The sequence below is a fragment of the Ambystoma mexicanum genome, chromosome 8 (assembly GCF_040938575.1).
Source record: "Ambystoma mexicanum isolate Mex_15411 chromosome 8, UKY_AmexF1_1, whole genome shotgun sequence".
Taxonomy (NCBI): Eukaryota; Metazoa; Chordata; class Amphibia; order Caudata; family Ambystomatidae; genus Ambystoma; species Ambystoma mexicanum.
The window spans coordinates 670,117,110-670,142,130 of record NC_090929.1 but is presented as its reverse complement, the minus strand read 5'-3'; positions in this window follow the sequence as shown (position 1 = coordinate 670,142,130).

Here is a 25,021-nt window from a genome sequence, read left to right as displayed (position 1 = left end):
TCCTTTCTGTGAGGGATCTTTTTGTCACTCGTATATCTCAAGTGGAGACTATCGCGCCGCCATGTTCGGGGTTTTCATCCTCCATTAGCAGTTAGTCAAGTTCACACTCGCCGCACTTTTCTAAACAACGACTGAATTCTTGCAGTCCAAAACGCGGTGTCTGTAGTTCCTGTCTCTGCCCTGCTGACCGTAGCTCTCACCGAAATTGATCTCAACCACGTCTTAGTTCTCTTCACTATATCAAATGTTATGCCCTGAGCAGATAATGACTTCCTATTGATCTCTAAAGCTTTTACATCTGAGACCCACTTGCATGACAGTAAGCATAATAACATAGTCAACTTGGCTGATAAAGCCTTTCTAGATAGTTGATCATTGTCTGGCTATGATAAGAACATCTTTAATACTTTGTCTACATCCCATACGTGATCATATTCATGTTTCGGAGGTCTAATTATTCTAACCCCTTTTAAGAGTTTGCAAACTAAAGGATGTTCACTCACGGCTAACCCTACAATTCTTGGGTGTCCCGCTGAAATAGCTGATCGGGCTTACCCTGGGCTGCTAACTGAGCCAAATAATTCACAACATATACTACATCTGTTCTAAAGGGATGTATATCCCTTGCCACACACCAACTGTGCCAACCTGTTCTATATGTGCTAACCTGTTCTATATGCCTTCTTGGTCCTAGGTGCCCAAGCCTCGTCGATAATCTGTTCAGCTTCTTCCGATAATCCTGGCCTAGGCCAGAATCTCCTGAAATTGCCCATGCAATGTAGTTGAGGCTGCCTGACTTCAATAGAGGGTGACCTTCCCCTGTGGGATCTCTCACTATGAGATCTAATCTCGGCAATGCTATCGGATTGTTGCCATCTCTAGCAGGTCCGAGAACCATGCTTGACCCCTCCAATTCGGCATAATCAGTATCATGGATACCCGCTATCTCCTCACCTGCGCTAACATCCGCACAATCATCGCAAAGGGAGGGAAGGCGTATTCCTTGCTCAGACCCCACTGTTGTAGAACAGCGTCTATCGCTTCTGCCTCCGGGTCTGGTCTCCAGCTGAAAAACCGGGCAATTTGCTTGTTCAACCTCAACGCAAAGAGATTTGTCCTGCATGGACCCCATCTCTGCATCAGTGCCTGGAACACACTCTCGTCCAGCTTCCAGTCACTGGCATCCCTGCAGAATCTGGAGTTCCAGTCTACTACCTCGTTCTGACGGCCAGGCAGATATTCTGCCGTCACTGATATCCCTCTCTGTAGGCAGAGATGCCAGAATTCTTTCACTAGCATCGCTAGCATTCTTGACTTTGTGCCTCCCAGTCTGTTTTTATAACATACTGCTGACACATTGCCCATCTTGAGGAGTATGCAATATCGTGCCCTCTCCTGAGTCCAGCATTTCACCGCAAAGGATCCTGCCAGAAGCTCTAGGCAATTTATTTGGAGATTTAAGTCTTCTCCCGATCATCTGCCCCCTGTCGACAGATCGCTGCAACTGGTTCCCCATCCCCACATGCTGGCATCTGACTCTATCACTAGGTCCAGGGATGAGCCAAATATTGCCCTTCCATTCCAGGCATCCATGTGCTGCAACCACCATTGCAGTTCCTCTTCCGCCTCCGTAGACAGGGGTATCCTTTGTTCGTAAGATGCTCCCTTCCTGAGGTGTTGTATTGTCAGTCTCTGAAAGGCCCTGTAATGTAGGGGTTCCAGAAATATCACCTGTATTGATGAAGGTAGGCATCCCACTATTCTCGCTACCTACCTCAGGGATATCGTCTCTGAAGAAAGCCTGCTCCATATCTCCTTCTTTATGTCGTTCACTTTGCTCAGAGGGAGGTTTAATGTTCCCTGCACTGTATCTAATCTGAATCCTAGAAATTACATGTTCTGGTCTGCCTGTAATTTCGACTTATCCCAGTTTATTAGGAATCCCAGTTGTTGTAACAAATCTACCGTTATTTCTATCTGTTCCTTGATCAGCTCCTTGTCCTGGCTCATTATACAAATGTCGTCCAGATAAATAATTAGTGTGATCCCTCTCTCCCTGAGGAAAGTCACAATCGGTTTCATCACCTTCGTGAAGCACCAAGGGGCTGATGATAGGCCGAATGGTAGGCAGGTGAATTCTTGCTCTTACCAGTGGAACCTCAGAAACTTCTGTTGTTCCGCTGCCATAGGTATGGTAAAATAGGCGTCTTTGAGATCTATTCTCACAAGCCAATCCCCTTGTTGCAAGATGTCTCTCAGCAAGTGTATGCCCTCCATTTTGAAGTGTCTGTAAACTATGAACATGTTTAGTTCCCTTAAGCTTATAATTGGCCTTGTCTCACTACAAACAGGTTGCTTATGAAGCTGTCTCCTATGTTTGTTACCTGTTTTATAGCATCTTTCTGTGCTAACTCTCTTATTTCTACATTTAGTAACTCCTCGTCTGCTGTGCTAAGCCACAGTAACTTCAGCCATTTCTCCTGTCTTGCTAAACTTATCCAGTCTATGTGGGAACCCTGTACGGTGTCTAGAATCCAAGCATCTGAAGAGATTAACCTCCATTTCTCTACACAACACGCTACTCTCCCCCCTACTGTGGGAGTTTGTGTTGGTGTTTCTTGCGCTTGCCTTTCCCTGCCTTGCAGGCTTTTTTCCTTCCCCCTTTATCCTTTCCTGTACGCTTTATCCCCTCCAGCTCCTCAATTCCTCTGGAGAACTTAAGCCAGTTCTCCATGACTGCCATATGTTGAGAACTGTGCACCATGTATTGACTCAGTGCTTGATGCAGTAACTCTCCCATGCCAGGCAGCAGTCTTTTCTGTCTCGCTTGAGCTGGACATGATAGGTATAGGGGACAGTAATGCCACTGTTTGCAAATCCAGGAGTCTTGGGCCTGTACCCGTCTTTATGCTTTTAGGGCAGATATTCTCTGTTATTTGCGTGATTTAAGTTCCTTTCCAGCTTAAAAGGGCTGTTTTGTATGGGAAGCCGTTCAGGTCAAAATTGCACCTTTGAGAATGTGACATATTGAAATGAATACAACATGCAATGAAATGAGTAAGGCATACATTGAGATGACTATAATACGTATCGAAATGAGTATAACATGCATTGAAATGATTATGACATGTATTGAAATGAGTATGACATACACTGAAATTCAGTGAATAAGACATGCATTGAAATGAATATGATACACGTTGAAGTAAATACGATATGCAACGGAATGAATATGACACCCATTGAAATGAATATGACACACGTTGAAATTAAAATAACACCCATTGAAATTAATATGACACACGTTGAAGTGAATATGACATGCAATGGAATGAATATGACACCCATTGAAATGAATATGACACGTTGAAATAAATATGACACACGTTGAAGTGAATATGACATGCAATGGAATGAATATGACACCCATTGAAATGAATATGACACACGTTGAAATGAATATGACACACGTTGAAATAAATATGACACACGTTGAAGTGAATAGGACATGCAATGGAATTAATATGACACCCATTGAAATGAATATGAGACACCTTAAAGTGAATATAACATTCATTGAAATTAGAAGGACATGCATTGAAATAAATATGACACCCATTGAAATGAATATGACACGCGTTTAGTGAATAGGACATGCAATGGAATGAATGACAGCCATTGAAATTAATATGATACACGTAGAAGTGAATAAATGTGACACACTTTGAAGTGAATAGGAAATGCAATGGAATGAATATGACACCCATTGAAATGAATATGACTCACATTGAAATGAATGTAACATGCATTGAAATTAATATACCATTCATTGGAATGAATAAGGCATGCATTGAAATAAATATGACACCAATTGAAATGAATATGATACACATTGAAGTGAATATAACATGCATTGGAATAAATAAGGCATGCAGTGAAATGAACAGGACATACATTAAAATAAATAGGACACCCATTGAAATGAATATGACAAACGTTGAAGTGAATAGGACATGCAATGGAATGAATATGACACCCATTGAAATGAATATGACACACGTTGAACTGAATATGACACACGTTGAAGTGAATAGGACATGCCATAGAATGAATAAGAGATGCATTGGATTGAACATACCATGCATTGGAATGAATAAGACATGCATTGAAATAAATATGACACCCGTTGAAATTAATATGACGCATGTTGAAGTGAATAGGACATGCAATGGAATGAATATGAAACCCATTGAAATGAATATGACACATATTGAAGTGAATGTAATATATAATAAAATTAATATAACATCCATTTGAATGAATAAGAGATTACTTCCATGTCCTTCTTCCTCTTTGCAGTACTTACCTTTCAGTATGTTCCGTGCTCAGTGAACTCTTTTCTTTTCAAGCTGGCCTCCTCCAATTGGAAGGAGTTGCCAGGTGTTATAAGGACTTTGGTGGTCTTCAGGTCTTCGATCCAGGGGAAGAATGTTCTGGAACGGACAGACAACCCCTTAGCTTTGGTTTACATCAACCATCATTGGGTACGGGGTCCTGCTCTCTGGAGGATCTGGCTTTGTCCATTTGGACCTGGGCCACTGCACAACTGGTCTCCTTGAGAGCGGTCCATATCCAGGGGGTGGATAATGTGCCTGCGGACAAGCTCAGCAGGGTGTTTCCGGTCTCAGGGGAGATGTCTCTTCATCCCACGGATTTTCAGGAGGTGTGTCGCTTGTTCGGGCATCCCTGGATGGACCTATTTGCATCCCCCTGCAACTCTCAACTTTCCTGGTTTTGCTTGAGGACTCTGCCCCCTGGGGTTTGGGGGGCAGGGGGTTGCTCTTCCTTTGACTTGGCCCCCAGAGCTTCTTTATGCCTTTCCTCCAAATCCCCTGATTCTGCAGGTCATCAGCACAATCATATAATCTCTGTGTGTGTTCATCCTGGTGGTCCCTTACTGGCCTCAGAGGAGGTGGTTCCCGGGCCTTCTGGAGATGCAGTTAGCTTCTCCTTGGGTGTTGCTCGGGTGGCCGTCTTCTTTGCGGGTGGTCAATGTCCCCCTTCTCCTCTCTCATCCGTTGTGGGTTCTGCAAACAGAGAGGAGGGATCTCCTGGCATTAGGACGTTCAGCTGCAATGGCTGGGATGGTTCAGAGGGCACGTCAGTCCTCTACACTTAAGTCCTCTGACCGTCATTGGGCTAATTTTCTGGCTTGGTGTTACCTGAAGTGTGTCCTGGCACTGGAGTGTGGCCTCCTAGACATTTTGCAATTTCTTCATGAAGGGGCGGAGAAGTGGTGGTCTCTACTTTCTGTTCTCAGTGGTCTGCCATTTGGGCTTTCCAGGTTTCCTGGTCCTCTCCAGTAGGGGGCGAGGCTCTGGTCTCAACGCTATTGAAAGGGGTAGCAGGTACTCATCCTTTGGGCCCAGTTGGGGTTCCCCGTGGGACCATCCTTTGGTCCTGTCCATATTGCAGAAGCCTCCATTTTAGCCCCAGGAGGAGGTGGAGATGAAATAGTTGACGCTGAAGACTACCTTCCTGATTGCCATTACTTTGGCTCAGCATTTGAGGGAAATCAGGGCCCTCTTGCGTAGGCCACTGTTTCTAGTGGTCCAGCAGGAGGCTTTGGTGGTGGGTTGTCACCCCTCGTTTGTGCCCAAGGTCGGCTCTTGGTTCCATCGGTCTCAGGAGGTGGGTCTCTCGGCTTTCTTTCTTGCTCCGTTCTCTACTAAGGAGGGGGCTTGGCATTGTCTGGATGCCAAGCAGGTGGTCTTACATTATCTGTCCCAGAGAGAGTCCTTTTGTCTCACTGATAAGGGGGCAGGGGGCTGTGGTCGCCAGGCTTCCATTCCAACGATTAGCCGGTGGATTAAATTGTTGATTCTATGAGTCTGTGGGCCTCTGTACTGCAGGGTGGGTCCAGGGTTGGTCCACAAGAGGGGTGACCATCTCCTGGGCACGCCTGCGTGAGCTACCTTTGTTGGATATTTGCCGAGCTGCCACATGGGCTACACCCAATACATTAATTCTGCATTACCAACTCAACGTGGAGGGGCTCCAGCCTACTTCCTTTGGTGTGGATGTTCTGGAGGCTGTGTCTGGTTGAGGTGGTGATAGGAGTCATGGTTAGCATGCCTTTGGCTTTTTGCTTTATCTTGAATAGATTGGTGTTGGGTGGGTTTCGCATTACCGTTGGTGTCTGTGTCTTTTGTGGTGGGCATGGGCATCCTTCCTGTTTCTGCTTTGGTACAACTCAAAGGTAAGTACCTGGATGAGAAAGAGGGACGTGGAGGTAATACTCAGATTACTTACTGGTAATCTTCAATATACCCCCCTCCTCCTCCTCCTCCTCTGTCACACCCACCTAGGACCTTTGCTCGGCCCTGGCTGCACACTTCACTGAAAAAAACCAAGACATCCTTTTCTCTCTCACTTCCACACCACATCATACACCAACACTTCTGGAGCCTCCCTTTGCTACTCTACCACTTCTCCTCTCTTCTCTCTATCCCATTACACCTGATGACGTCGCCAGACAAGTCCGATCTATGAAGGCCTCATCCAAACAGGTGGACCTGCCCCTCCAAAACCATTAAGGACAACATTGACTCTCTTGCTCCAGCCTTGGCTGATCTCTGCAATCTCTCTTTTGCCACAGGAGTTTTCCCATCTTCTCTTAAGCACTCCATTGTGCACCCTCTGCTTAAGAAACCCTCTGCCGACCCCTCCATACCGGCAAACTACTGCCCTATCTCTATCACCCCCTTCCTGGACAAACTCTTAGAGAAGCTGGCTATCTCTCAGCTCACCTCAACACTGAATCTGCTGGTTGCCTCCACGACCATCAGTCTGGCTTTAGAGCATCCAGAGACACGGAAACTGCTCTTCTGAATACCTGTGAAGACCTGCTCTTAAATCACGACACTAACACCCCTCTGTCCTCATTCTTCTTGACCTCTTCTCTGCCTTTGACATGGTAAACCACAACATCCTGATTGCACGTCTCCGTGACACCCTGGGAATCACAGGTCAGTCTCTGGCGTGGGTAACCTCATTCCTTTCCGACCGTCCATCCCAGGTGGAACTTGGTCCTTTCTTTCTACTATCACTCTTTCAACCTGTGGTGTTTCCCAGAGATCTAACTTAGCCCCCTGGTTCTTCAACGTCTACATGGCTGCCCTGGCATGTGTGATTGTCACTTTCATCTCTAACTTCCAGTGTTACGCTGATGACACGCAACTCTCCTTCAGGCTACCCTGAGCAACCGCTTATACCTTGCTCATATCTGACTGTCTGTCTGAAATTCAGCCATGGTGTGCTGCAAACGACCTCTGCCTCAGTGCCAGTAAGACTGAGATTGTTCACATCGGGTCTCCTGCTCCCACGTTCCCACTCTCTTTCTGGTCAGTCTCCCTTGGCCCTGCACCCACCTGTGAGGCAAAAAACCTTGGGGTCATCTTCAACTGCACTCTCTCCTTCTTCACTCACATTTCGGACATCTCTAAAAAGTCCAACTACCTGCTGCACCTCCTCAGAGAAACTATTCCTTTTCTCACCTTCCCCCAGCGACTCACTGTCTCCAGAGCCCTGGTTCTCTCAAGGCTGGACTACTGCAATAGCCTCTTTCTCAACCTCCCTACCTCTGCTATGCGCCCTCTGCAACTCATCCAGAACATAAACGCAACACTTATCCTTGGCTTCAAGCCCACAGATTGCTTCTCTCCGGCAGTGGTATTCCTCCACTGGCTCCCTGTGTCTGCAAGGATCAAGTTCAAGACCCTCTGCTTTGTCCACAAGGCTTTCTGGGGCATGGGACCTACCTATCTGCAACAATGCCTACCTAAATACTGTCCTTCCCAAGCCCTCCGCTCATCTACCTCCAACCTTCTGCGAGTGAGCCGGTTCTCCAAGCAGAGATTTGGAGGGAGATCTTTATCTTCAGCAGGGGCCTCCGTATGGAATAGCCTCCCTGCTGCCCTCCGTCTTGAGCCTGATCTCCTTAAGGTCCGGAAACTCCTTAAGACATTCCTCTTCTCCTCTTCCTTCTCTATCCCTCTACCCTGCTAACCTCTTTCTCTGCTCTATCCCTCTCTCCCTCCTTTTCCGCACAGTTTGCTGACTGGCCACCAGGTGTACCTCAGAGTCTCACTGGTCCTGGGCACTCTCGCAAGTCCTCTCACACTTGCCTCTGGGCCTTAAACTTGCCTCATCGTTACTGCACTTGGTCAATGACCCATGAGAGTGGTATCTCTCAGCACTTACATCAGCTTCTTACTGACTGGGTGCACTTGGACTCCCCCTCCCCCCTGCACTTGTCCTCCCCCACCCACCTCCCCTCTCCTGTACTGTCTTGCACTTGCATGATCTGAACGTATCATGCCTTGAAGATTCGTCTATCTGTCTTCCATTGTCCCCTCCTTGCATGGTGGCACCTCAATGCACTTGGAAAAACTACAAAATCGTCGTCAGACCTATTTGCTGTCATCTACACTGTTAATTGTATTATATGCACTTACAAATCAGTATCGTTCAGAAATTCAAGGCCTCTGAATGACTGTTCCTTTTTCCCCTTGTCCGCTCCCTCCTTGAGTGCTTTGAAACACATGCTTTGTGTATAGGCGCTTTACATATAAACATTACCATACTATACCATATCATACTAGTCTTACTCTTCCTCGCCCCAGTACGGACTTCTCTTCCCTCCCGCCCGTTGAATGAAGGTTCCCATGCCCAGGCTTTGGATTACTCCCGTGGGCTGGTTGGTTAGGAGGTTATGCCTCCTGGGAGGGGAGGGGCAGCCAGTGTAGGGCTTGAAAAGAGAAGAGTTCCAGTGAGCACAGAACATACCCAAAGGTAATACTGGGATGAGGAGGAATAAGACTAGGAGTAATGAAGATTACCAGTTAGTGATCCGAGCATGCATTGAAATTAATAGGACATGCATTGAAATTAATATGACACCCACTGAAATGAATGTAACATTGATAGATGTGAATATAACACTGATTGACATTGATGAAACATGCATTTAAATAGATATGACAGACATTGAAATGAATGTGACAATCATTCAAATTGTCACATTCAAATTGTTGTATTTAATGGTTTTGGAAGGGCAGGGGTCCACCTGTTTGGACGAGGCCTTCATAGATCGCACTTGTCTGGCGACCTCATCAGGTGTAATGGGATTGAGAGAAGAGAGGAGAAGTGGTAGAGTAGCAAAGGGAGGCTCCAGAAGTGTTGGTGTATGATGTGGTGTGTAAGTGAGAGAGAAAAGGATTTTGTGGGGTTTTTCAGTGAAGTGTGCAGCCAGGACCGAGCAAAGGTCCTGGGTGGGTGTGACAGAGGAGGAGGAGGGGGAATATTGAAGACTACCTGTAAGTAATCTGAGTATTACCTCCATGTCCCTCTTTCTTGTCCAGGTACTTACCTTTTTTTTTTTTTTTTTTGGTTTTATTGGTTTTAAGGCAACAAAAAGAAAAAACAGATGAAACATTTCACTTGTTACAGCACTATTAGCGTATGGTTACATTAAAGAAAGAGCATTAGAATTTTTCATTCAGTAGATCGCTGCTATATTCAAGTCCGTTCCTTGGTTGTAACAGAGAAAATAACATGACCCGTACCCTCCCACCCCCCTCCCCCCAGTGGGACGTGCATCTTTGCGACATCACTTTTCTCCATCAATATAACCATAGTGGATAGAGTTTTACCCACTTATCCTGTGGTTCTCTCTGGTTCTAGGGTCAACACCGTTTTTCAATGAAGGCCATTGGATTTTTGTTTTAACTCAGGGTCCGGTATCATTTTCTGATTGGGAGTCCGTCGTCTCAGAAAGATGTTTACTTCGGAATTCCGACCATAGGGTCTCGCATTGTGGCGCTTTGTTATGTAGTGAAGCAGTGATCATCTCCATCGTGTAGATGTTGGTGGATAGGCAGATCCATTCTTTCTTACTTGGGGCTGTTCTGGATTTCCATTTTGTTACAAGCAGCGCTCGGGCTGCGAGGAGTAACTGTGGGGCAAGACCTCTGAGTCTAGTCCATCCATCCTCGTCCCTCTCCAGTCCAAAGAGAATCAGACGTGGGTCCGCATCTCTTTGTATGCCATCTATGTCTTTGATCCATGTCAGGACTTCTTCCCAAAATACCTTTATGTGTGGGCAGCTCCACCACATGTGCCAGTAGTCGGCTGTCTCTCCACATTCCCGCCAGCATTTTGGGCTCAGTGTCTGGAACATCCGGGACAACTTGAGTGGGTCGTATTGCCAGCGGTGTAAGAGTTTAATGGCATGTGCTTTGTATTGGCTAGAAAGGGATGTTTTGGATGCTGCTTTACACATCAATTCCCATTGTTCAGGGTCTATCTCCTCTCCCAGGTCTCTTCCCCATCAGCTTCTGAGATGTTCCGTGGATCCGGTGCCTGCTTCGATGAGTTCCCTGTACATCAAGGATATCAGACCCTTTATTTCAGACTTGGAGTCCAGGATTCGTTCGAACGGGGTGAGTTCTCTCTGGAGCTTTTCCTTCCACGCAGGTTTCGTAAGGACTCCTTTTATCTGGATGTATTGGAAAGTGGATAGTGGGCCTATTCCTAGGACTTCAGTTAGGTCCGGAAGAGATATGAAGGTGTCTTTTTTCAGAAGTTGCCCTACTCTTTCGAGGCCCGCCTCATACCAGGATTGGTATCTACCTACGTCGGGTATTTGGTCGTTCATACCAGGGGACCATAAATGGCTCAGTGGAGACGGCCAGGTGGTAATCTTGTTCATTGCTTTGCCTGGTTGCCAGATTGTCCATATAGTACTCAGTATTGGATGGCCCTTGATTTTCCACTGGATTCTCTTACGGGGGGTCCATAACCATTCTGACACTGTGGCTGGGGAGAAGTAGTGGTTGTCCATGTGGATCCACTGAAGGTGATTGTGGTCACGCAAGTGTGAGATAAGGACACGTAATTGTGAGGCTTTGTAGTATCCTCGCAGGTCGGGAAGACCTACTCCTCCTCTGTCCTTTGGAAGCGCCAGGGTGTCATACCCGATTCTCGCCTTCTTCCCCTGCCAGAGGAATCTCAACATGAGCCTTTTGGCCTCTGCGAAGAACTCATCTGGTAATTCGATAGGTAACATCTGGAAAGGGTACAGGAATCGGGGAAGACATACCATTTTAATGGCATTAATCCGCCCTAACCACGAGATTGTGAGCTTGTCCCATCTTTGCAGATCAGCCGAAAAGCTACGGAGGAGGGGGGGAGTTTGCTTTATATAAGTCCGTCAAGTTTTTAGTGATCTGGATGCCTAAGTATTTAAGTACTGAATGTTCGTCTGAGGCCAAGGGGAGAATACCTAGTTTCGTTTTCTTCTTGTGTACCTTGCAAAGGGAACAATATTGATTTAGACTTATTTACTTTAAACCCAGAGAGTTGGCCATATTCTTCTAATAGTTGGAGAGCATGCGGGACGGATGTAGAGGGATTAGTAATGTGTAAGAGTATGTCGTCAGCATAGAGTGCTATCTTATATTCCCTGGTCCCCAATCGCATACCTTCTATTCTGGAGCTGGCTCATATATTTTGGGCTAGAGGTTCCAGGGAGAGCGCGAAGAGAATCGCAGAGAGGGGACATCCCTGTCTAGTACCTCGTCCTAGTCCAAACCACCTGGAGTATTCCCCATTGACCGAAATAGACGCTTTGGGGGATGCATATACAGCTTGTATACCCTTCCTAAATCTCGGCCCTATTCCCACTTTGCTAAGGACCGCCCTCAGAAATCCCCACTCCACTCTATCAAAGGCCTTTTCTGCATCTATCGACAATAGGGCAGGGTTACCTGGTAGCTCTGGTGATGAGTGGATGAGATGGAGAGTTTTGCGCATGGTATCCGCTCCTTGCCTACCCATTATAAATCCGACTTGATCATTGTGTATAAGGTGGGGGATTAGTACCTCTAGCCGAGCAGCTAGTACCCTAGTATAGATTTTGGCATCTAAATTAAGTAAAGAAATTGGGCGGTATGAGCTACAGAGTTTGGGGTTCCTTCCTTCTTTCGCGATAACCGTTATGAGGGCCTTCGTGAAGGAGTCGGGGGCTGTCCCTGTTTCTAGTATCTCATTGAAGAGCTCGGTCAGGAATGGTGTAAGTTGAGCGCTGAAGGTTTTATAAAACCCTGCAGTATACCCGTCCTCACCAGGAGATTTGCCTACGGTGAGTCTCTTGATTGCTTCCTGGACCTCGGGTTCAGATATCGGGGATTCCAACAGATCAGCTTCAGAGTGCGAAATTTTGGGCATATCTACCAGGGAGAGATAGTGATCTGTGTCTAATTGGCCTGGGGTCACTTCTGAGGTGTACAATTGCTCATAGAAGCTGGCGAAGCTCTCCGGTATGGTGAAGGGGGTAGGGGGGGTCTCGGGGTTTTCTTCAATTATCTCTTTCACTTTTCGTTCCGCTCTTTGCTTTCTTAATCTGGCTGCCAGTAGTGCGTCAGCTTTGTCCCCTTTCTCATAGAATTTTTGTTTGAGAAATCGAAGTTTGCGTACGATTTGTTCGTGTTCCAATAATCTCAGTTCTTCCCTTTTACGTTGCGCTATTTTAATGTTGTCACAATCTGCTCCTAGGTGTCCCCTATTCTCGCTTTCCAGTTTGCATATTTCAGACCTAAGCCTATGCGCGATGATCTTCCTTTCCCTTTTCTTGGTAGATCCTTCACGTATTAGGATACCTCTCCAAGTGGCCTTACCCGCCTCCCATACTATTTGCTTGGAGACTTCCCCATTGTTATTTAGTTTAAGGTATTCCTCGATTTCAGTCGCCATTTCAGTTTTAAATACTGCATCTTTCCACAAGTCTGCCCATCTTATGTCTGACAGGACCATATCATGGTCTGACCACGTTATCGGGATGATTTCCGACAATATCGTGGATTCCAGAAGGTCCTTGGTGAGGTACAAATAGTCGATCCGGGTAAAAGTTTTGTGCGGATTAGAATAAAATGTGTAACCTCTATCATGCGGGTGTTTAGTTCTCCATACGTCTTGCAGATCATATATCTCCATTATGTCAGGGAGTCCCGTGTACTCACTTCTCGGTTGGTTTCTTGTCTCAGGGTTACCTGGTTCCCAGTCTTTGGTCGGGTCTGCCCACAGATTAAAGTCTCCTCCGAGAACAACCTGGCCCAATGCTTCTAACATTATTTTGGGTATTGTCTTCTCTAGAAACTTGGCTTGTCCTGTGTTGGGAGAGTATATTACTGCCACTGTTACTCTGACCTTTGCGATTGCCCCGGATATCAGGAGGGCACGCCGACTCACGTCAGACCAAGTCTTTTCCACTTCAAAGTTAATTCCATTTTTGACCAAAATTCCGACTCCTCCCTTCCTGAGTGGGCCAGAGCCCCAGAATTCTTTTCCCCCTTTTTTCCCTAATATCCCCCTCTCTTCTCCCTTAGCGAACTTCGTCTCTTGTAGAAGGAGGACGTCAATTTGAGATCTACGGAATTCCCTTGCCACCAGTGATCTCTTGGTTGGTGAATTGAGGCCTTTCACATTAAGTGTTCCTATCCTAAGGGACTCCCTGTCCTTCTGCTCTTCAACTGGTGCCATTTTCAAAGTATGTCAATCGTGAATTTCTGACCCGCATTGAGTAGATGTATCTTAGATAAAGACTCATGGATTCTTGAGCCATCTTTTGTGTTGCCGCTGGCGCATCATATTCTGTTTGTTTATTGTCCGCCCAACCCCCCCTCCCCCAAACCCTCCCAACTTGACGGCGTTCGTGCAGACCCAAGTAGAAACGTGGATCCGGCATCGAACCACCCTTGGGGACCGTTACTTCACGTCCCCAAGATCACATTAACATCATAGTCTTGACTGAGCCCCCGATCACCCCCCTTCTCCGTTTACATGACCCAAATCTCTTCAGAGCCCATAGATCCTTAGGCAGTCGGGTCATGAACATGTGTATTAAAATGTATGCCATCTTACCAGTATTGTGATTCATCAGTTCTCACCCCCTGGAGGGGTGTTACCTCTCCGGTATTTTCTTGAACCCTTGACTCGTTTCCTTCTGGGCCCCTGTATGCGCCAGCTTCTTTCTTCTTGACGCTGGTCCTCTCGACCGTCTTCTTCCATGTTTGGACCAAGGAGATCTGAGATACACGCCTTGATCTCCCCTTCCGAACTCAACTTGGTTTTGTTCCCATTATAGTCAAAGGATAGGGAGAAGGGGTATCCCCATCTGTATCTTATATTCTTTTCCTTCAGATGTTTGGTGAGGGGGCTGCACATGCGTCGGAGTGCCAAGGTCATAGTGGATAGATCTTGATATATCGTGACTTGGGATCCTTGGAATGTGATTGAGTCACTGCTTCTTGCTTTCTCTAAGATCCTCATCTTGTCCTGGAAGCGGTGAAATCGAGCTAGGACTGATCTAGGTCCGCCTGGAGGGCCGCCAGCTCTGTGTATTCTTTCTGTCTTTGGTTCATCAACCTCTTCGTCGGCAAGTAAGAGCTTGATGATGTCATGGAGGGCATTCCTCAGGTCACTCTCTGTTTCCCCCTGTCGTTCCGGAATACCGAAGATTCTCAGGTTGTTCCGTCTCTCCCGGTTTTCCAAGTCGTCGAGCTTAAGTTTGAAGCTCTCTTCACGTTGCTCCAATTCAGTCATCCGCTGGTCCAATTGTGCCTCCAGGGTATCTATTGATGCTTGATTATTCTCAACTCCTTCCAACCTTTCCTCCATGGTGTCCAGTCGTTGGGTGATTTTATCAATTTTGGAGCCAATACTGGCCCCCATATTTTTAATTTCTCCCAGGAGAGCAGCGATGTCTCCCTTAGTAGCCGCGGACTCACTCACTGAGGGGCTCTGATTCGCCATCGTGGAGTCCAGATTCTCGGTAGAGGTCGGGACTTAGGAGAATGTAGCCAGTTTGTCCTTTATGTCCATTGGTTCTCCCGAGGTACTGTGGTGTTGCTTGGGGTATTTGGGTTATCAGATTGCAGAGGAGGCACACGCCCCTGAATCGGGGGCCCAACCCTCTGTACTTCAGTAGCAGTGGTCTTGGCTGGCTCGTTGGGGGTTGAGAGATCCTGGTGCGGCTGTGGTTATGCTCAGAGTGTGGTAGATTCACTGGCGTACGTGGGTCACCTGAAGTGCTCTTTAGACCGCAGGGGAGCCGTCTTTTTATGCGATGTGGGGGGGTGTGCCTGCAGGTTGAATGCAGGTGGCGTTGTTGTGACGGCACAGTGGACTATCCCCCAGTACCATTATACGTCCTTCAATCCGTTTTGCAGGCGATGGCGGATGAGTGTGCCTCGGGCGAAGCTTGTCGGAGATTTTTTCAGCTTAGGATTAGAATGTCTGCTGGCGATTGCTTGGAGTTGTGCATTGCTGCGAGTAGCCTGGGCTCCAGGGATGAGTGAATGCATTGTTGTTTCTTTTCAGCGCATAATGTGGTTGTCGGTTCGGAGTGGTTATTTCCTCAGTTGAGGCCTCTCCCCTCGATCGTAGGCTTTGTCCCCCTGGTGGCGAGTCCGAACTCACCGTCGGTGCTTGGCCTCCTGTGACTCAATACAATCCGATGGATGCGTGCAGGACCGGGTATGATGTGGAAGGGCTTGGAGAAGCTCTGCTCATTGATCTTGTATTGGGTGTTCCTGGTTGCGGGCGGACGGGTCCTCGTCCACTGCGCACCTCCAGGACAGTAGCCGCGGTGGGGCACATTTTACCACCCGCCCCGGGTCTCTTCTTCTATACGGAGACCGTAACGCACAGTGTCCGCCCCGTTCTTTCTTTCAAGCTGCGGTAAGGCGAGCCGTCTGTCGGGGGTGCCGGGGGTTTATCCTGTGAGACTGTCTCTTAGGTTTGTTGTGGCAGGTTTCGCCCTACGTGTCCAGTTTCGTTGGGGCTTGGCGGGCTATTCCGGCTCTCCGCGGCGTTGAGGGGCCAGGTTCACAGCAGCACCACCTCGCACCGCGTATCACCCACCTTCAGGTCGGTCCTGTCTCCGGCTCTCCACTCACAGCGCTGATCGTTCGTAGTGGAGGGCCGCCCGTTCACTGCCGGCAGTGCCCTCCTCTTCAGGGCTCTCAGCTGCGGGGCCTGCTCCAGCTTCTCTGCTGTTCGCCGCTCGTTGTTGCCCGAGGGCCCGCCAGTCGTCCTAGTGCTCGTATGTTGGCTCGGCTTCACGGAGCGATTTCTGGGCGAGTCTTCCACCGTTTTTGCTCCGGATTCTCACCACATGGGGGGGGGACCTTCCGACAGCAGTACGTTCATTTTCACCACGGGGGGGGCCTTAAGTGGGGGCTCAGTCCACTTTGGGGGCCGTGGTAGCGGAGCTCACGCGCAGAGCATGCCTGTCTGTGCGCCCCCTGGTGGCCAACTCCAGGTACTTACCTTTGAGTTGTACCAAAGCAGAAACAGGAAGGACGCCCATGCCCACCACAAAAGACAAAGACTCCAAGGATAATGGGAAACCCACCGTACACCAATTTATTCAAGATACAACAAAAAGACAAAGGCATGCTAACCATGACTCCTGTCACCACCTCAACCAGACACAGCCTCCAGAAAACCCACACCAAAGGAAGTATGATATGATAGGATTGTTTATTTATATAGCGCTTATACACAGTGTGTTTCAAAGTGCTTCAAGGCAAGGGAGGGAATAAGGGAAAATACAACCACATTCTTACAGGCCATGAACAGTAAGGATGTGAAATTAACTATCGTACTCGGCCTGACGACATTTCAGATAGTGCAACAGCTAAGACATAGATAAGGAAGGGAGGGGGAGAGTGGGAAGGAAATGGAAACAGACAGGCGACTACCGTAGTAGGCCTGGCGACATTTCTGGTAGAGCCGGAGAAAAACAAAAGGTGAGGGAGAGGTGTGCAGAAAGGGAGGGGAGGAACAAAACAAGCGACTATCATACTAGGCTTGACGACATTTCAGATAGTGCTGGAGGGGTGGTGGGGAGGAAAAAACCAGTAAGGGTAGGGGGGAGGAGACAGAAAAGGTTGCTATCATATTAGGTCCAGGGACAATTCTGATAGAGTAAGTGCATAGAAGAAAGTAAGGGGAGGAGATAGGAAAAGGGAGAAGGGAAAGGAGGAGAGAAAAGAGATTAAGCAGTCAACAAGAGTGGCGAAGCAAGCGTGGAGAGCAAATACAATTGCAGAAGTCAGTAGTGACACATAATGTTGCAAGCCAGGATACAAGATGAACATGGGAACAGCATGATTCAGGGTCACCATGAGTACAAGATGCAAAGGAAGTCCAGCATGAGAGTTGAGAAAGAGTGATGCGCCGTGAATGAAGTCCATAAAAGTCAAATCCAGCATTGGCCACAAGACAGTGATGGTGAAGGAAGGCACCAGGTGGGCGGGGCTTGCTAAGTGGTGAAAAAGAGCACCAGGCAGGAAGGTACCAGGCGGGCGGGTCTTAGGCCAGGTGACCTAGATCCACTTGCACCTGCTCCCCATCTGCAAAGGAAAAGAAGCTGGAGGGCTCCTTAAGTAGGGAAACAGAGCGGCAAGCAGGAAGGCACCAGGTGGATGGGGCTTGCTAAGTGGTGAAAAAGAGCGGGAAGCAGGAAGGCACCAGGTGGGCGGGGCTTGCTAAGTGTTGAAAAAGAGCGGGAAGCAGGAAGGCACCAGGTGGGCTGGGCTTGCTAAGTGGTGAAAAAGAGCGGCAGGCAGGAAGGCACCAGGTGGGTGGTGCTTAGGCCAGGTGACCTAGATCCACTTGCACCTGCACCCCAGACTGGAGCCCCGCCACATTGAGTTGGTAATGCAGAATTAATGTGTGTAGCCCATGTGGCAGCTCTGCAAATATCCAACAAAGGTAGCCCCCGCACGCATGCCCAGGAAAGGGTCACCCCTCTTGTGGACCGACCCTGGAACCACCCTGGAGTACAGAGGCCCACAGACTCATAGAATCAAAGATTTAATCCACTGGCTAATCGTTGGAATGGAAGCCTGGCGACCACAGCCCTCTGCCCCCTGATCAGTCAGACAAAAGGACTCTCTTTGGGACAGATAATTTAAGACCGCCTTAGGAGAGGACGGAGCAAGAAAGAAAGCAGAGAGAACCACCTCCTGAGACCGATGAAACCAAGAGACGACCTTGGGCACAAACGAGGGGTCACAGCCCAGCACCAAAGCCTCCTCCGGGACCACCAGAAACAGTGGCCTACGCAAGAGGACACTGATTTCCCCCAAATGCTGAGCCAAAGTAATGGCAATCAGGAAGGTAGTCTTCATCGTCAACAATTTCATCTCCACCTCCTCCTGGGGGTAACATTGAGGCTTCTGCAATATGGATAGGACAAAGGGAAGGTTCCACGGGGAACTGCAACTGGGCCCAAAGGATGAGTACATGCTACCCCTTTCAAGAACATTGAGACCAGAGCCTCGCCCCCTACCGGAGAGGACCAGGAAACCTGGAAAGCCCAAATGGCAGACAACTGAGAACAGAAAGTAGAGACCACCAACCCCTTTTCTGCCCCTTCATGAAGAAATTGCTCAAAATGTGTGGAAGGCCACACTCCAGTGCCAGGACACACTTCAGGTAACACCAAGCCAGAAAATGTGCCCAATAACGGTCAGAGGACTTAAGTGTAGAGGACTGACGCGCCCTCTGAACCATCCCAGCCATTGCAGCTGAAAGGCCTAATGCCAGGAGATCCCTCCTCTCCGTTTCCAGAAGCCATAACGGATGAGAGAGGAGAAGGGGGACATTAACCACCCGCAATGGAGACGTCCACCTGAGCAACACCCAAGGAGAAGCTAACTGCATCTCCAGAAGGCCCGGGAACCACCTCCTCTGAGGCCAGTAAGGGACCACCAGGATGAACACACACAGAGATTATATGATTGTGCTGAATGTGACAAGGAGACAAGGAGACCAGTTGTGCCACGGCCCAGGTCCAAATGGGCAAAGCCAGATCCTCCAGAGACCGGGACCCTGTACCCCCTGATGGTTGTTGTAAGCCAAAGCTGAGGGGTTGTCTGTCCGCTCCAGAACATCCTTCCCCTGAATCGAAGACTTGAAGACCACCAAAGTGCTTATAACACCTGGGAACTCCTTCCAATTGGAGGAGGCCAGCTTGAAAAGAAAAGAGATCCAGTGAGCACGGTACGTACTCAAAGGTAAGTACTGGGAAGAGGAAGAGGGACATGGAGGTAATCTCTTATTCATTCAAATGGATGTTATATTAATTTTTAATATATATTACATTCACTTCAACATGTGTCATATTCATTTCAATGGGTTTCATATTCATTTCATTACATGTCCTATTCACTTCAATGTGTCATATTCATTTCAATGTGTGTCATATTAATTTCAATGGGTTTCATATTCATTCCATTGCATGTCCTATTCCCTTCAACATGCGTCATATTCATTCCAATGGGTGTCATATTTATTTCAATCCATGTCTTATTCATTCCAATGCATGGTATGTTCATTCCAATGCATGTCTTGGCATTCCATTGCATGTACTATTCACTTTGTTTGTCATATTCATTTCAATGGGTGTGTTACGCTCACCTGGACCCCACAGGGGTGTCGATCGGACCCGGACAGCTGCGATCTCCGTCAATGTGATGCGTAGTGCAGAGATGACTGTCTGGACTGTCCCGCCTAGTCTTGTCTGCTGGACCCGAAGAAGTAAGTCTATGGTGGTAAGAGGTATTTGTTGATTCCCTTGGCTCACCTTGTTATTCTTGTGCCCCTAGGTGCCGGAGTATGGCGAAGAAATGATGGAGACAGTGCCGGATCGAAAGATGCTGTGAGAACTGATGAGTATGGCGCTGTGCTGGAGCTGGCGAAGCGACGCGTGCAGGACTGATGTACTTTCCAGGTCGGGAGATGAAATGGATCCGGAATCAGGTGAGGAATTTGAAATAAGTTAGTTTTCTAACCTTGTCCTTTTCTTCCTCTTTATTCTAGGAGCTCCGGATTCACTGATGTACTTTCCAGGTCGGGAGATGAAATGGATCCGGAATCAGGTGAGGAATTGGAAATAAGTTATTTTTCTAACCTTGTCCTTTTCTTCCTCTTTATTCTAGGAGCTCTGGATTCGAGGCGGGCGTGGCAGAAGACTGGATGCTGGCTGCAGGCACGCAGGCGTGGCAGAAGACTGGATGCTGGCTGCAGGCATGGTGAGAGTCACGCTGCTGGATGCAGAATAACACGAAGCATGTGCTGCTGTTCGGGCGTGGTTTAAATAGCCTCCAAAGTAGTCCCAGGAAAGAAGTTCCCCAGGACCACACCCGAGTAAAAAATAGTCCCTGTAGTAAAATAGTCCCATCCAGGCCTCACGTTGGCTTGGATTTATTTGCAGCATGGTCTGCATGAGGTAAGTAATGTCTATGAGCCTGGCGCCTATGGCGCCAGGACTGATTTTTATTATGAGCCTGGTGCCTAGGTGCCAGGACTGAACCCAGACAGCCCCTAGCTCGGGCTGCTGGGGTTTTTGTAAATGTCTGGATGCCTGCTCCCGGGACTGATGGGCTTGATCCGGATGCCCGGGGGTAGGCATCATGACAGGGTGTCATATTTATTTCAATGCATGTCCTGTTCTTTTCACTGCATGTCTTATTAATTCCAATGCATGTTATATTCACTTCAATGTGTGTCATATTCACTTCAACATGTGTCATATTAATTTCAATCGGTGTCATATTAATTCCATTGCATGTCCAATACGCTTCAACGTGTATCATATTAATTTCAATCGGTGTCATATTCATTTCAATGCATGCCTTGTTCATTCCAATGAATGGTATATTCATTTCAATGCATGTTACATTCACTTCAATGTGAGTCATATTCATTTCAACCGGTGTTATACTCATTCCATTGCATGTCCTATTCACTAAACACGTGTCATATTCATTTCAGTGGGTGTCATATTTATTTCAATGCATGTCCTTCTCATTCCAATGCATGTTATCTTCACTTTAAGGTGTGTCATATTCATTTCAATGGGTGTCTTATTCATTCAATTGCATGTCCTATTCACTTAAACGTGTGTCATATTTATTTCAATGGGTGTCATATTCATTCAATTGCATGTCCTATTCACTTAAACGTGTGTCATATTTATTTCAACATGTGTCATATTCATTTCAATGGGTGTCATATTCATTCCATTGCATGTCAAATTCACTTCAACCTGTGTCATTAATTTCAATGGGTGTCATATTTATTTCAACGTGTCATATTTATTTCAATGGGTGTCATATTTACTTCAACTTGTGTCATATTCATTTCAATGGGTGTCATATTCATTCCATTGCATATCGTATTCACTTCAACATGTGTCATTTTAATTTCAATGCATGTCTTATTCACTGAATTTCAGTGTATGTAATACTCATTTCAATACATGTAATACTCATTTCAATACATGTTATACTCATTTCGATAAGTATTATAGTCATCTCAATGTATGCCTTACTCATTTCATTGCATGTTGTATTCATTTCAATGGGCCTCATTACGACCCAGGCGGTAAGGGGTTTACGGCAGCGTAAACAGCGCCGACCCTTACTGCCTGATTCCGAGGTCCCTTAGCGCCATGGAGGATTTAACACCTGCTTTTAGCAGGTGTTAAAATCCATGGCGCTAAGGGACCTTGTTGTTAATTACGCCACCGTAATTTACGGTGGCGTAATTAACGCCTTCCCCACTCCCATTATGCCCTATGGGGCAAAAATGGGAATGGGGAAGGGTAAATGGGGATTGGGGACTTACCGCCCCGCCAACCTCGGAATGGGGCGGTAAGTCCGCCAACCACCATGGCGTAAACGTAGTTTACGCCATGGTGGTAAAGGTACGACCCAGGCGGTAACTTACCGCCTGGGTCGTAATGAGGCCCAATATGTCACATTCTCAAAGGTGTAATTTTGACCTAAATGGCTTCCCATAGTTTTGCCTTATTTGGCCATAAGGTGGCAGCGGCGTAGCGTTAATACGCTTTTTTCCATGGGCTGACAAGAGCTACTTTGGCTCCCTGCTTTCGCTTTGAAAAGCTCCTTTGATCTATTTCATTCAGAGAAAATAAACACACTTTCTGCTCTTCACTATGCTCCCAAACTATTATGGGCTAACTGTCATTCTGCAGGAAGTAAATGACGAGGAGCACCGGAACCCTGAGAAAGTCACTGTGCTCCTCGAACTTCCGTGACAGTAGTGCCCTCTATCAATCACACATTCAACTTCTTTCTTCTTGCTACCCCTGCGGATATGCTCCGCCAATCTTTATATATAACGCTGCGCTTGCGCTGTGCTTACACCCTTATAACACGTTATAACAAACATTATATAAATTAACCACTTCATACATCAATCATAGTAATGTAATGCTAGGTACTTAAATGGCTGTGCGAGCAGCAAAGAAAGAGGAAAGACTTGATAGTGTTAAAGAGGATAATGGACATGGTGTGTGAGGATTGATGGAAGGAATCATGTGACTTGTTATTTCATGGACATCAAAAGAATGAAACTTTCACGCAAAAGACATTGTGGGAAATGTAGTTTGGATGTGTTTATTTTTTGATGATGTAAAGTTTGGTTTGATTTATGCTGCTCGAGTTTGAGTAAAGATTGAGAAGCATAATACGAGCCTCCATGTCTTGACATAGAATTCAGTACCAAAACCGGAGGATAACAATTTCCTTTGCCCTAATGCCGGCAGATACCAGGGCTTGGGAAAGTGGTACCACCTTGATTTTGTGGGACAGATCTGAGGCACTGAACGGCCGAATGGAGGCGGGGAGACAGATCCAAATGAGTCAGGAGGACTCAGGTGGATCCAGTGCTGCTGCGGGAGGTGCAGGACAACAGTGCATGAGTATCCCATGTTCACTAATACCCTGAACAGCAACCTTGCTGGGAGTGGCAAAACCAACAAACGAAGGCACGCCAAGTGGAGAAGGAGCTAGAAGGCTCTCTGCTCCTGTGTTCCATGTTTGGGCTTAGTGGGTATCAGTGCCCTAACCCAGATGGCGCTCCCAGAGAAAACAAGCGGCCACCCCGTGTCCGAGTGCACGAAGCACGTGTTGCTGGACCTGGGATTCTATGTCAAGACTCGGAGGCTCAGATTATGCTCTCACTTCTCTTTACTCACGCGAGCAGCTACAAAGAAAAACAACAATCATGAAAAACAATAAGAAAAACTACAAATCCCAACAAAACCCAACATATTTGTAATTCTTTTTTATAGGTTGTTATAAACATGTGACTTCTTTCTCCAATCACGATCACTTCTCCTCTATAACATGCTGTAACTCCATAGTCCTTCCTCTTTCTTTGCTGCTAGAGCAGCCGAGATAAGTGTATTTTATTTACTTTATATTTTACTGATGATATGCAATGAAATTATATAGTTGTGATAACACTTAGGCAGCGCGCGCGCAGGAACGTTTAGACACCCAGCGCGCAGGGTTTATTGGTGGAATATATCCACGGGGGAAAGACACAACGGGACTTTTCATTCCGGCGTCGATTCCCCTCGTCAGGAGGCACTCTAATCAGTTCCGGCGCCATTGCGAACTTGCGTTCTGAGCTGAGAGGTCCTATCTTTGCCCATGGGAGAGTTTTCTCCGGCATTCTAAGCTTCGAAGCTTATGAAAACAGCATCGGTCTGAGCCGTATGATTGCTGCTACGGCGGGAAGGCACCAGCTTGGTTCTGTGAGCCGCGGGCGCCACCTAGTGGCGAAAACAGGTACCACAGGCAAGGAGGACTGATTTGTGGCCTGCAAGACTGTTCAAGCATTGACCCCTCATCATTCTGCCTGCTGGGGAGGAGGCATTAAAAGATTGTGAAATCTTATTGATGGGCTCAGTCCCAGGCAAGACTGCTATTGATAGTGAGACTCACCTAGTTACATTATAAAATACATACATTGTGACGGGGGGCAGCCCAAGTAAACTGCATGTAAGGCACTACTACAGCACCGCTAAGCCATTACTAATATGAGTGATTACTCAGACGATTCTGAGGGTCCTCCTCACATCAGTGGGCTGCATATGAGTGAGGCTTTGTCGCAAGGCAAGGAGCACAGGCAGAAAGGGGGAGGAAAACATAAAACACGCAGGGACCGTAGCGTCCAGACCACCCCCCCCCCCCCCGGGTTCACCCGCGAATCCAGCTCGGGGAAAACAAAGGCGAGATCTCACATAAGGCGAATCACTAGCTCAAGCGAGTCGGACAACGACTATTGCAAGAGCAGTTCTAGATCTGAGGGATCCACCTCATCAGAATCTCAAACCTCCCCAGAAGAGGATGAAAGCCAACCTAAGAGTAAAAAAGGCAGGAGGGAAGAGGAGGATCCTCTCAAAGACGAGTTTGATCCTGTTGACCTTGTTCATCCTAGGTCCAATGAATGGGACCCTCCGGAAAAGATTACGGAGTACATCAGACGACGCTTGAGCGCGCCGCTGAGTAAGCAGGCAAGATCTAAATTGAGGTCATAGTGTCCGAGACCAAGAGTTCCGGACGGGGTAGCGGAGATCCCTGAAATCGATGATAGAATCCTTACGTTCCTGGGCAGGTATGGCAGGGACGTAAAGAGGGTCATTGATAGGTCCTGGAGGTCCTGCCAGGATAAGTTGCTGGACATGCTAAGGCCTATTGCAGGGATTTGGCAGCTGGTGGAAGAGGCTAAGGCCAAGAATGAGCCCATGGACACAGACATTGTAGCTGGCTGGCCTCAGAGGATCCTCTGTCTGCTAGGTAACGCGAATACGGCGTTAGCCACGGAGTGGAAAAGGTCCATCCTAATGAAGTTGGAGGGGAGGTGGCGACATCGGAGCAGGCAATGGCAGCAATGGCAGCGGAGGGCAAGCTGTTTGGGGACCTGTTCATCAAGGACATGGCAAAATTCGCCAGTACGTACGTCTCAATTGATAGGGCCCAATCTTATGTGAAGAAAATATTCGTCCGGAAGGTTTTCGACAGGGCTGGAGGAGGAAAGGGCCGCTCGGCTAGCCATGGCCAGTATAGAGGCTCCT